The sequence below is a fragment of the Poecilia reticulata genome, linkage group LG1, assembly GCF_000633615.1.
Source record: "Poecilia reticulata strain Guanapo linkage group LG1, Guppy_female_1.0+MT, whole genome shotgun sequence".
In the NCBI taxonomy this organism is placed as follows: Eukaryota; Metazoa; Chordata; class Actinopteri; order Cyprinodontiformes; family Poeciliidae; genus Poecilia; species Poecilia reticulata.
In genome coordinates, this window is record NC_024331.1 from 5,496,294 (window position 1) to 5,510,066 (window position 13,773).

The window sequence follows — 13,773 nt, forward strand, 5'->3', positions numbered from 1 at the left end:
AAAGTACTTAGAATGTACTAGAAGTGGTAAAAAGGTGAGACTGTTTTAATAATAATTGTTGTTCCTCAGCTGAATAATGAAAACAGTCTCCCACAGTGTCTGGAGATGTGGGTGTAGAGGTATACAGACTAAGATGTTCTAACCGAAAAATCTTTGGTAAAACATTTCCTACGAAATGTCTTGTATGCAAATCTCATCACAACATGTCCTCTACAAGAAAGTACTCCCACATTTCAGAAAGTCGGCTCTTTTCTCTTCACCTCACAACATGTAATAGATCCTTTTCCTTTCAGAAGAGCAAAACACCGAGTGGAGACGAGAAGTTAAAGGTCTGCTTTTTATCCCTCAAGTTATTTCCTCCCACCTGCAGCGAAAGAGCGTCGAACGACTTTTTTTCTTCTTCTGAGTACAGATTTCACACACACACACACACACACACCAACCAACCGCAGATAAGATTAATAAGACAGAAAGTCATTTCTAAACTTCTTAAAGTTTGCTAATGAGAATTGTTTTGATAACAAAAAGGTGTTTGATGTCTTGCCTCTGTTTGAATCTACTTCTGAACTTCCAACGTCCCATAACGCAGTGGCGTTCTAACTTTTTGGGCCAAAATGGGGAAGTCAGAATTTTTATTTTTTTTCTAAAACTACGAAAAAAAATTCCAGCATTTGATTTTACACTGCTCAACAATAAGCTAAGCATGCAGTAACTCAAATTAAACAATTAAATAACTCTGTTTTCATAGAAAATGGAAGCTTAAGTCACTGTAGATGCAAAACGTAAAGAGTTTTTCCAAATTAATAAAAGAAAGAGTTTGCAAATTAATTCCTTTGGGYTCAAAAGAACTCAAACCCAAAAATAAAGAAAAAGATTCTGCGTGTTCTCAGKATTTGCGTCGCTGTCTCTTTAAAAACACCTGCTGTATCAAGCGAGGTTTAATTAAATAATTAATAAAAGCAGATTTGTGCTCTCAGTCCGTTGATATTTACTACAAAATTTAAGAGAAAGGAGAAAACATGGTTGCTTAAAGTCAAATACTTTGTGTTACGCTTAATATTGCAGAAAACTTTAATTTGTCAGTAATAACTTTGCTTTAATTAAAAATAAAAAGTCTCCCCTGCCTCAACCACTCGTTGTGGCAGGCCACACAGAATCATCAGTGTTTAGTTCTGCTTGTTTTTCTCTGATGATAGGAAGTAATCCCCCTTTCAAAACTGACAGCAATAAGTAATGAATCATCTTTTCTTTTAGAAGAAGAATATAAACATGAACGGAGACGAGAAACATTTAGCATCTTACCTGTCTGCGAAGCAGCTCAGCGTCTTCTTCAAGTTCCTCAATTTATTTCCTCCCACCTGCTGCGAAACGAACGTCAGACAAGGTTTTTTTTCAGTATGAAAAAAATCACAGATAAACTGATAACACAGAAACTAACGTCTGAACTAGTGCCAGATCACTACTGAGAAGTGCTGCCTCATGAACAAAAGGCGTGTTTTCTCACTTTAAGTCGATTCTTTCTGCATTTCAAATAACATCCTCTAATGGTAAGAAATCTATTTTCGAGAGAAGTGTTTTGCTCTTCGTCTCTTCCTGTGATGATCAGGGATTTTCTATAATAACACCTGCTGTGGATCTTACAGAGCCCCCAAGGGGGAATGGGGAAAAAATGTMTTTTGTGTTCCCTCGCAAAAGGAAAATATTGCAGTTACAGAGAGTGGTACTCCGCAGTACCCTAGGGGGCTCCGTAGCACCTGAACACAGGAAGAAACAAGCTGTGAATGTAGTCAGTGTGTGACATTCTTGATGCGAAATCTCAAATTACAAAACATGCATTAGATTTTGGCACGCTCTCCACCTCGACCCCCTTCGCRTCCTGCTACGCACTTTTACCCGATTGTTGACCAACAATCAACAGTTTGAAACAATCCAACTGAACATGGCCGCTCTCAAGCTTCTGCATCAGAATCTCAGGAGCATTCGAAGTGAGTCACAAACAGGACGAAAAGAAATGCATGTGTGGGTTCACGTAGGATTTGTGGTCTGCGGTTCCTGCAGTCTAATGCAAAGCGACCAGGAAGCACACCAGAGCCCCCCTGCAAACGTCTCTGCACAACAACAGCAACAGGAGCAACAGCTGGAGACGATTCTCAGTCAGTGCTAATGCTGACATTTTTAAAAACTTTTTTTTTTTAACCAGTCATAACGCAATCCCAAGAGAACATGAATGTCTTTGGCGCAATATTTTTTATTCCCCAAACTAATAAATGGAACAATTAATGACTGCCTCTTTTTTTTTTAATCAGTGCTATTATTCTAATTATTTCTGCACAGCGCTGTGTGTGTTCTTTCATTTCCATGTGCAGGCGTTCTCACCTTCTCCGGTCACCTGTTTGTGCGGTTTAATAAAAGGTCAAAGTGTTTTTTATAAAAACCAGAACATGTTCCATTATTTCTGACAGGTGCACATCCTGCTCAACAACACCTCCACCCCTGTAAGCAATTTTAATCTGATTAGACGGTGGGACTTCTTTAGAAGTCATATAGTTTACCGAAAAGAGGCAACATTTAAAAAAAGTGAAGGGTGTAGTTTTTGCTTTGGTGTGTTATCAGTAACAAGAAAAGAAGAAGTAGATATTTTAGTATTTAGTAATATTTAATGGTTATTCTGGAAAGAAATTGCACTCTTTTATTTTAGTCAGATTTTCCGATCAGGTTGGTGACCTACAGCTACCACCAATAACCTTTACCTTAACTAACGGCTATTTGCTTTTGTGCAAAAATATCCCAAGTCAAAATGATTCTTTATGATTTATTTTTGCTTCTTTCAGATCTTTTTTTTTTTCCAGTTTGGAACAGAAAGATTATTTGAAACACTGACGGTATAATGAACTAGCTTGTTCATTTCCTTCCTACTCAGTTCTGCCTGATTCTCATCTCCCTTAACTTCTTTGTCTGGGATTTCTCCCGTTGACCTGGATTCCTCCAGCAGAATTTCTATGAGCAAACAGAAGAAGTTGTGAACGATGACATCGATTTTCCACGCCGTTTCAGAATCATAGTCTGCCCATAGTTTTAGCAACGGAGGAAGTGAACGAAGCCTTTCAGTCCCTGTTGGCCACTCTTACAAATATTGAATTAGCATTAGCATCTGCATTACAGCGTCCAACTGGCACATTATATAAGTCACAGCCAAATGTTAGCGCCTGGGTAAAGTTCAAAACTTCAACAGAGTCCATGCCACCAGGAAGCAAACGTTTATCAACGGCTGAGAGCCTTCGCATGAAGTGAAGCGTAGAACAAGGTTCTGGTGTAAAAATGTCACTAACCTGTTTAAATTACTAGACCATAACAATGTAGGCCACAGTTCAATAATGGGATTTCCTTTGGTTTATATTAGCGTCAGAAAGCAGATAAATTATCAACCATTTACTGCTGAGGTAGAGTAAAAAGTAACCATCTGAGAAATTACTCAAGTAAGGATATAAAAAAAAGATTTGGTAAAACAGGCAACTTAAAAAAAGAAAAAGTTAAATGACGTCATCAGATGGACCAAAATGTAAAGCTTTTTGGAAATTTAAGTATTTTAAAGACCAAAATGAAAATAATTCTTATAGGTAAGATGATTACAAAATAACAAAATCAGGCAAATGTGAACATTTTTCCAAGTCAATTTTTTTTTCAACATGAAACTTTAAGAAAAATTGCAGGCATGAGTGGATTTTTAGTTAAAACAACCTTCTTCTTCATTCTGTAAAGTTAGTCAACGTGGGCAGAGTATCCAGAAATGTTACTCTCAAGTAAGAGTAGCAATACTTCATGATAAAATGACTTAAGTAAAAGAAAAAAGTACAGCATAGTAGAAATAGAGTATTTCTAAAGTTGCTGAAGTAATGATACTACATAACTCTGCTGCTGAGACACTGAGTCTTATTTGAACTCAGGCCTGTATGGACGGACGGACTGACTGAAAAGCTGCAAACATTTTCAGCATTGTACCTTTCATGCTGAAAATGCCCAAACGTCACACACCATGCCCAAAGCGTCACGTCCAGATCAGTTAGGCTTCTGCACAACAAGCTTTAAAGCCACAGAACGAGATTAAGGGCAGCCTAGTTTTGTACAATGAGTCACATTTGGAAATTTGAGTGACTCACTTCAGTTAACCTTAAAGCCCATGTACAAAACAGCAGTAACATGTTTGGAAACAACATTTTTATTAGTATAATCAGATTAAAACAGTCTTATCTCACTTGTTAGGGCTCTACTTAAACTGTGCCTATAGCTTAAAAAAAAAAACTACATTCATGCTCTCTTTCTGTCTTCCTCTGACATTTGGACTTCCCCTGATCAGGTCCAACAGAAAAACTGAAAACGCAGACTCTCTTTTTTTCACTCTGTTTTTATAGAGACCTAAGCAAGAAAACAACCACAAACTACAGAAAGTAGAGAAAAAAACCCACTTCCTAACCTATTTTTCTTCCCGGAAATCTACTTTTGTTTTCTGACAAGAAATAAACGAAGAAAAAACCCTTTTGGTCATGTCCTGATCTATAACTTTTATTGACTGGTAACTTATAATAATACTGAAATCTAACAGAGAAAGTGCAGGGTTTTGTTTTTTTATTGTCAACTGAGGCATTTAAAGAAGGGATATTGTGCAAATCTTTCRTCTGGCTGAACTATAGGCGGAGGCATGTCCTTTTCTTTACTGATAAATTTYACTGTTTTTGTATTCTTGGAAAAGYAGATTCTATGAAGGTGATTGGTATTTTGCACTAAAGCTGTATAGTGGAAGAAGAAAGGTTRAGTGTTTGAGCACAAAATAGGCCAAGTGAGTGGCCTATTTTGGTGGCGTTGCAAAAAACAGTGAACCAGTTCACCTCTTATGAAACGGAGTGGCTCTCAAAAGTGAACATACCTCTGAAACTMCAGGTCTAAAAAACTAGAGAACATTATAAATCACTCCCAAACTCTCCTTCCCTTAATAATAACTGTACGGTTTAGCAGTAAAACAGTGTAGAAGGGTACATGGTCTTCATATAGGACTTTTTTGAAGAACATTAGGGTGTTTTCACACCTGATAGTTTGATTAAAGCAGACTAAGCAGGACTGGTGTGAATGAACCCATTGGGGTGCATTCACACCCCCAGGGTGTCACACCAGCCCTCGTTTGTGGAGGTGTGACTACGCAATCGAACTCTGGTCCTCCTAACACCCTAGGTCTCCGCCACCACTCTGGTGGCGACGCAAGCAGACCGGAGACCGCTCCAAAAGGAGGAAGCAGTCTAAGGCGCACGGCATTCTGGGTAACTACAACCAAAACAAATGTGAGAGCAGGTGAAATGGCTCGCAGTCTTTTAGCAAAGACAGAGGAGAAATCCTGCAATCGCTAAAATCTGACACCATTACATTTTTGTTCACATTTTGCGAAGGACGTTGCGCTTTWTGTCTTCTTCAGAGGCTTGCGTATCATTTTCAGCAGTGGTTCTCGGTGCAGCGCCACCACAGGCAAGAGGGGGAACCGATTTCTCAAAGGGTTTGGTTCATTTGACAAAGTACTGTGCGAATGCGAACCACACCAGCTGAAAATGTAACAAATGTTGCTATTTTGGTCCCCAATCAAACAGCCTACCGGACTGTCCAGTGTGAAAACAGCCTTAGTTTTAGTTCCAGCCTTCTGGGGTAAAAGCCTCACATTGCTTACAGATAATCTGATAATACTAAAGTTAGGTTCAGTTGTCCTATAATTATCTTGGCATTTACATCATTTAACTTTCGCTCTGGTCCACAGAGAGGTTACGATGGGTAATGTAACCACATTGAACAAGGGTATCAGTCAGGAGAAGGGTATAAAGTAAGTCCGCAAGATTATATGTACACTACGGAAGAGTTAATACAGTTATCCAATRTTTATAGAAAATATAGAAATGGTACAATTACTGAAACTGAAGTTTTCYGGTGAGTTATCTCAATATTTTGGGATTTTATAAATAAAAACAATATCAAGATATTTGAAAATTATAACATTTAGCTGTTTCTTTAGGAACAACATGGAGCTGTTGGACAGGGAACGTATTAAACCTACCATTAAATCAGTTCATACACGTTGGTGTATATGACTACCTATTAATGAACTGTAATTAGTAGAAATTACAGTTCTTGAATTAGTAAAAAACATATTTTTTAGAGGACAGGGCACYAAAACTGGATCCAGCCCAGAGCCCCGCATCATTGCAAATCTGGCCCTGGTCTCATCAAAAACCTGGCATTTCAACAGAGCTGAGTTCCCTTTTAAATCAGTCACATCTTATCTAGTTTCCTCAGCCAGGACTTTACAAAGACTTTGTTACCTCCGTTTCTGGTTGTACATGATGATTTATGGCTTTTTTTCATAACTGAATGAAAGTGGGTGGATGGAAGGAGAAGCTGGCTCGACAGCAGGATGTGACATGTGGGAGTGAGCGATGTAAACCCCGGCAGCAGACCGCGTGGCACGGCTCGGTGGAAAAAAGGTGTGGGCTTGTTGCTGGATTTAAAACGATCCCTCACTAGTTCTTTCCCAATAATAATTTGAATCCCCTGACTGCACCAGTAGTAAAAAAACAACAACACCTGGTCGTGTCACCACCTTGAGCAGATGACCTTTGGATACTCTGTGACGTTTGGCTGTCTTCTACCCACCTCCTCATTTGTCAGCGTCATTTCTCCATCTTGTTGCACTTTCCACACGTTTCCTGCATTTACCRCACATTTCAAATAGACAAAAACYTTCCCTTTTCTCTTTTAATTTWAAATTTTACTATAAAAACACAGTCAAAGGGTAAGAATTAAATGTTTGTGAGCGTTTACCATGACTGAAATCTTTTTTTAAAAACCTCACATGGTTTACCACACGTGTGGCTTAAATGGAGATGTTTCATCAGCACATTAAAATAYCTTTTTATTTAACAACTTCAAGAGAGACACACAACAAAAGCTAAAGAAAAAGTCTTTCACAATTGCTTAATGTCAAGCTGTTATCACAATATGACAGCTTTATCTCACTCAGCCGAAAAAGACACCAATGAAACCCGCTTTGTTTTCTCCGAACACACGACTTTATCGTCATCTACATCAGGATATTAAGACTGAGATGACATAGCTTCTCGCCAGAGTCATTCRAGACTTGTAGTGAAAAAACGATGGCTTAAAATCAATACCTGTTCACCAAAATCAGTCAGGAAAGCAGCCTACCTGCGCGGCGCTGTTCAGTAGAGAGTTCTGAGCTTTTCTGATTACTTCGTACCTCCTGAACTCAAAGTGACTAGTCTGTAGTTTTCATGTTTCTCGTTCTCCCTCTCTAAAGTGACGACGGGGAAACGTACGTAAAGCTGACAACAAAGCTGTGGCTGGACTGCGGCGTGTGGTTTTGCTGATAGTAACTGTGTGATCTGCAATACGAAACGTCAGGGTGAAAACCCCAAGCTTTTGTTTTGCTCTTTTTTTTTTCCGTTTCCTTTTTCACAGCACTTTATCTCTAAGTTGAAGGAAGTAGAACCTGCCTTTTTGGAAACTGCTGCGTTTTGCTTACCATGTGACRATTTAYGCAGTTTTCTTTTTTCTTCTTCCCTCAAACCAGGAATTAGATGCTCTTGAAAGATAGTCATCAAACTCTCGTGAGGACCTGTCTCCTGCTTTCCAGTATTACATTTTAAAGAACATTTTTTTTTAGTTTCTCCCCCATTTTGTCTTGAATTAGATCAGTGTAATAATATAGTTTAACCTTTTATCAAATTTACATTAGCCACTGTGTTTATGTAAATACACATTAGTCTTCAAGATCATTCAGAGGTTTTTACACAATTTCAGAAGGAACTCTATAATTTTGTAATCAGACTGAATCCATATTTCGCAGTCACCAGTCGCTGCGTTTCCATTGCAAAAGCACGTGAAACRATGTCGATATCCCCCTGATGTTGAAAAAAACACTAATTTGAAATTGTGATGTTGTCCTGTGACCTGTGTTCACAGTAGCTGTGTTTTCATTGACCATATAATTGTGCAATTAGACTTTTTGTAAATTAAAAAAAACCTTGGTTTTCAATGAAAGGTTTTGGCGCTARCATGACGTGGGTTTTTTGTTGGTGTCGAAATTGGTTTAATTTGCAAAACTGTAATGGAAACTCTTTTTTTCGCATCCCACAAGTCACATGATCATCAATCGGATGTTGACAYTTGYGTAAACCACAAAAAAGAAGACGACAGGAAGTAGTTGGAGGRTGATAACGCGGCATGATTTTTAATGAATTATCGTCTACATAAATTTATTCACGTGTGATTATATTTGCGTTTCTTATGTAATGGATAAACTGCACTTGAGAAATTGTGATGTTTCAACAATAGCAGAATACAGACAAAGTTGGAAAYGCCGCTGCTATTCCTTTAATGTTGTGAAAAAACAAACGTACCGCGCCACGATCCTCCCAGCTACTTCCTGTCATCTTTTTCTTCATGGTTTGCAACAGAGGCAACATCCGGTTGTTGATCATGTGACTCATGATGCGAAGAAAGTGTTTTCATTGCGAAATAAACCAAATTTGGTATGACCAAAAAACAACCACCTCGTCCTAGCGCCAAAACCTTTTAGGGAGAAAGGAGAGCTATTTTGTAATTGGCATGTTACCATTAAGTGAATTTAATTTCGAAACATCAAATTATATGCTCAATGGAAATGCAGCAGTGGYGATGATTTCAGTTCTGAGAGACCAATTTCTTCATTGCTGTAGAATTTTAAAGAGTTTTAAAACTCTTGGTTTAAATATTCAGGAGAGGCAAAGAAAACTAAATCTGTGATAATTACAGACARATCATCCATCAAAGTGTTTTCAATAAGCACATCCTGGTCTATGCTTTGAATGTTACTTACTAAGAACAYTATTCTTTTAACATTTGCCTCAATATTGTAAGCAGAATCTGCAAGAGTGAGAGGATTCTGCTTGAGAAATAAGAATTATATGAAAGAATAAAAATTACTATTTTTATTTATTTATTTATTTTTGTAAATTGTGACTCCATTTGACAAATCATAACTTTTCTGGTAATTGTTTTCTGATAACATGTCTTACAGTGACATAAGCCCATGATTCCAGCAGGGGGAGCCCAAGAGCGCTTAAATTCCCACAGAACACAGACAGACCTCAAAGCAGAATGTCAACAAAACGCTTTAAGAATTTCAGCTTTAAATTAAAAGTATAATTTTAAAAAATAATTAAAATAATTTATACAGAATTGAAAAGATCTGACATATTTGCTTTTTTTATTTCATTTTAAATATAGCAGTGAATATGTCTAAATTCAGAATTTGCATAAATTATTAAGGCRCACTATTTGCATTACAACATCTCAAAGACTTTAATGGACTGCAGAAGTTGCGTCATATTCATCTGTCCCATAATTAATTTTAAGGTATCAACAAAGCAAATGTATAAAGTTGCAAAGCCTTCATATATACAACATAATAAAACGTAGCAGCACCRCAGCCAACATGTCACCCAGTCTCAGGCTGCGTTAATGAAACTGTTGAACATTCGCTCCTCCACCTGACCTGATGAACACGGAAGAGCCTGAAAACCACAGTGGATTGTGATTTTTAGCATTTTATCTCTGTTTTCTGGGGTGGGGTTTTGTTTTGTTTTGTTTTTTTTACAGATGGAGACTCAATCAGTCCTGMTGGTATAATGGACCTGACCTTTGCCTCAGCTCTTTTTGGGATCTTCTTTCTTTTCCTCCTTTTTTGTTTTGCTGAGGCAGGTTTTGTTTTTCTAGAAAGAACGACTAACGAAGKAAAAGAAGGTTGTGTGTGTTTTCATGTGGTGTGAGTAAGCTATTGACTTCGAGAATATTTATTTAGATCTACATATTAGTGCTCAGATGATTTCTTACATTGTATAAAAACATGCATAACCCTTTTTTTTTTTACCTCACAAATATTAAATGAGACTAAAGCCTTCCTGTTGACATACAGTTAAGGTTGATGTAATTATGATTCATTTTCTTAAAACTCTTTGAATTCAGAGATGTACAAATAWATTTRGAAGCACATTTTAAATTGTATGACTCAGATCAAATGTTTTTTGACCTAGACTGACTGGCTTCACTGGCTTTGAAACAGYATTTTTCTTCATCGTGATATCAACAGTTTTAAGAAGTGCACCAGTCCCTCCTGCTGCAAAACTCCCATAAACATGATGCTGGAATTCCCATAAGTCACAGAGAAGACTGGTGAAGTTTCCCTCTTATTSTTCCAAATGTAATAATGCTAATAATGGCCAAACACTTCAATCTTACTTTTTCAGACCACAATGCATTGCTCCAAAATGTAACATCTACGAGTGCACTTTAAAACTTTAATCTAGCTTTTAACGTGTAAGAAGTTATTTTAAAACATATTCAAAAGTGGACTGGCGACCAGTCCAAAGATGTGATTTCTTTGTCATCACAAAGTAATTTTGTTAATCCCAGTTGACCAAAACCAGGAGAAGCATAAATTAACATCAGAGAAAAAGAAAAGATTTGTGTAAAACATCCGGTTTCAGTTGTTCATACAATAATAAAGCAGACCAACAAGAAAACATATTGTAACTCTAGAATAACTCGTAGGACACCAAATGACAACCCATTCGCGTTTAGCGAATGGGTTGTCATGCCTGAGCATGACATCATGCTCAGGCATGATGTCATGGCGACCTCCATAATATTGTTTGCTTATTCTTTTKAAAATGTTAAAAATACCAAGTCAAACTTCTGACTGCGATGCATAAAACCAACCTAAAAGTTGCAGAGTTTGGAACGAGTCAGTGCTTGTAAGAAAAACTTGGAAAACATGATGCTTCTGTTTCTGAAATACCAAAATGTGTTCAACTTCAGCTTTCTGTTAAGCCACAGAAAATCTGCCGAACTTTCACATCTGTATTTTCCTGCATGTTGTCTTTTACTTAGTGACAGTTCCCCTTTGCCCCAGTTGCAACTGTTTTGTTTGCCTTTAACAAAACAAAGAAATACTGTGATGTTTTAAAAGATTAAAACAACCTTACACACCTTGACGAGACTCTAATAGTAAATATGTGTATTGAAACAGTCTGGATCCTTCTCTGTTTGGTCAAACATTGCTGCCCCCATGTGGACAGTGTTACAATTACACCACAGCTATCCAAAGAACTCAATCAAAATAATGTCAATCTAAAATTATATGATTTCCTGTGGGATTTATTATTAAAATAATARGTAAACACACAAAATGCTGTAGTTAAGCTAAGTGATAATAAAAACTGTCAGAAAAGGCAAGAGGAAGTATTCTGCACTCAGGAAATGGGATTCAAAGAAAAACTCTGTGTCACAGCTGACTATGACTATCTTTTTAAAGATTTCCCAATAATTATTTCATTATACAGCTACTTTTTAGTGCAACGACGGTAAAATGTTTTAAAAGGTTTTTAAAGAGAGCTGCCCAATTAAAAAACATAAATAAATTATGAGGTCCAATTGTTTTTAAGTCATATATTCAGCATTTTTAGAACAACTGAAGTTAACATTTACTATTCTGAAGCTGGAAATCGCATAACATTGCCCCCATTAAATTCCATTTAACTGTAGCTTTAGCAAAACAGAAATAGGATCTTTAAGGCATTTTTACTAGCATAATGCTACAAATACTGTTTTATCACCAAWGAGCTGATTGTCAAAGAGCAACTAGCAGGTCATAGACCCAACAATRAGTTATCTCTCTGGTCCTGTTTCACGTCTTGAACTTTCATCCAGTTGTTTAAAGACCTTTTGATCATTTTACCCACCTTCTGTGAGGATAGATCGGTTTGTGTAGGACAAAATGGACGAAGCGGATGGATCCCAATCAGTTGAACTTATACAAGTGCTCAAGCCAAGATGAATGTATATTAATCRGAAAGTGATACTCACCTGGTACAGAGGGAACAGCTGCTCCTTAGAACATGACGGCTTCATGGCCCTGCTGGTATCTGTAGCTCCATCAGCCTTAGAGGTTACTAAAGTTCTAAGCGTAGACTACTGACTCCTAACTGTGGAAGCAACCAAAAAGGAAGAGGAACCCACCCACACGCTTGCTTGTGACTATTTAATGAAGTGGGTTTTTTAATCTGAACCAATGTGGAAAATAACCTTAATGCTTTAGAAGTACGATGCARCAAAAGAATGACTGAGGCAAATKTTTATGTTTGTTTCCCAGTAAAATAAAATGGTGCAGATCTTAAAATATATCTTAAACTTATGACTGCAGCACTAGGCTGTAAGTAGCCTCCTCTCATGTGACTACAATAAAATCTGTGAAGGAAGTTGCCTTTGAGGCAAAAAAAAAAAAAGAACAGATGAGAGTCTGTCACTAATTAAATCCAGAATATTTTTACCAAATGTCCACAGAAATTCACTGAATTTTTCTTCATTGTAGAGCATATGACTTTAACTCCGATCTTTCACAGACTTTCTACTGCTTCCTTCCCCTACCAGCCTTCGAATGCATTTCCTGTGGATTCTCACCTCCCTGCAGTGAACAAACGATGGGCGTTGTTCGTTCAAATCAAGCGGATTTCTCCAGTAGAATTTCAAGCGGGTCAATCAGCGAACAGAARGACAAGTTGTGAACGATGATGTTGATTTTCTGTGCAGTTTTAGATCTGCAGTCTGTAGTTTCATGGCCATGGCAGCGGAGGAAGTGGATGAAGTCATTCAGTCCATGTTGGCCACACTTCCAAATATCGGATCGATATTAACGGCTCGGCTCTTCTCCCCTCATAGCGATGGATGCTGTTAATGTCCTGTTAGCTTCGTGGCGTCAAACTGGCGGCAGGGACAGTTATTCGAGCTTTTGTGTTATTCTGATTTCAGTGAAATTTGTTAAAATAGCATATTTAGTTTATTTTTATTGGTTGTGTCGTCTGACAAGATGACRTGTCCCTGACTCGTCCTGTAGGATGAGCTGTGAACGATGACTCAAAAAACGAGTCCAACAGTTGAACAGAACAACTGTTCTGTTCAACTGTTGGAGCCAAATAAGGAAGCCCCGCCCAAATAAGGAATCGATACAAAACGCTGTACGTCTTGTATTTACCAAGTCTTGTCTTTCCATTATGCTTAAGGGGCTAAACATAACAGCGGCTTTATTTTAGAACCTTTTTGAGGATTTAAATTAGGTTCCGGAAAGATCTAATGGCCTGGCTCAGACAAACAAAACATTCATTTCTCTTCTCCTGTAGCCAGAGAGATTCATTATCTGGGGTCCATGTTTGCCATGAAACCAAAGCAGAAATACTTTTCTATCGCTTGTTTATATTTTTTATTGTAAGTCACATCTTTCACCAGTTCACCAGTAATTATACAATATCACATATTTTCTTAATATTGCTCACCCCTAGAATTAAATATGTTAAAAGTATTCTATATATATTGACAACACACAATATTGACAGCATGGGAGTTCCATATTTTGAGTTATTTTCTTCTTTATTCATCTTAAGCTGTGCAAAGGAATTTCACACTGAGTGTGTGTGCAAATTGTAAAATAAAGATCAAACCTTGAAGCTACCCAAAAACCTAAATACATAGAAATACATAACTMCGCATAAGACCAGGTTAAAGGTTATTTTTAGCAAAGCTGTAACTGGTTTAAAGGAGAATTTTGGATTTGCAGTGTGAATGATGGTTTATTTTTTTCTTTATGTGCACTGAGCATAATTCTTACTGGAAAATATGCTCCATGATCAG

At 37.4% G+C, this 13,773-nt stretch overlaps 1 long non-coding RNA gene across 2 annotated transcripts in view; it reads right to left on the bottom strand.

The window, feature by feature from the left end:
* The window catches only part of LOC103478029 (uncharacterized), a 14,472-nt gene extending 1,736 nt beyond the window's left edge, over positions 1–12,736 (bottom strand). The window contains exons 1-2 of one of the 2 annotated variants that reach the window (XR_535738.2): positions 11,956–12,736; positions 1,303–1,361 (exon numbers count right to left, since the gene is read on the bottom strand). This is a non-coding gene — a long non-coding RNA (uncharacterized LOC103478029). Of the gene's footprint in view, positions 1–1,302; positions 1,362–7,236; positions 7,903–11,955 lie in introns of those variants that run through there. The other variant, XR_535740.2, reaches the window with a different exon arrangement.
* Between the last annotated feature and the right edge of the window lie 1,037 nt (positions 12,737–13,773).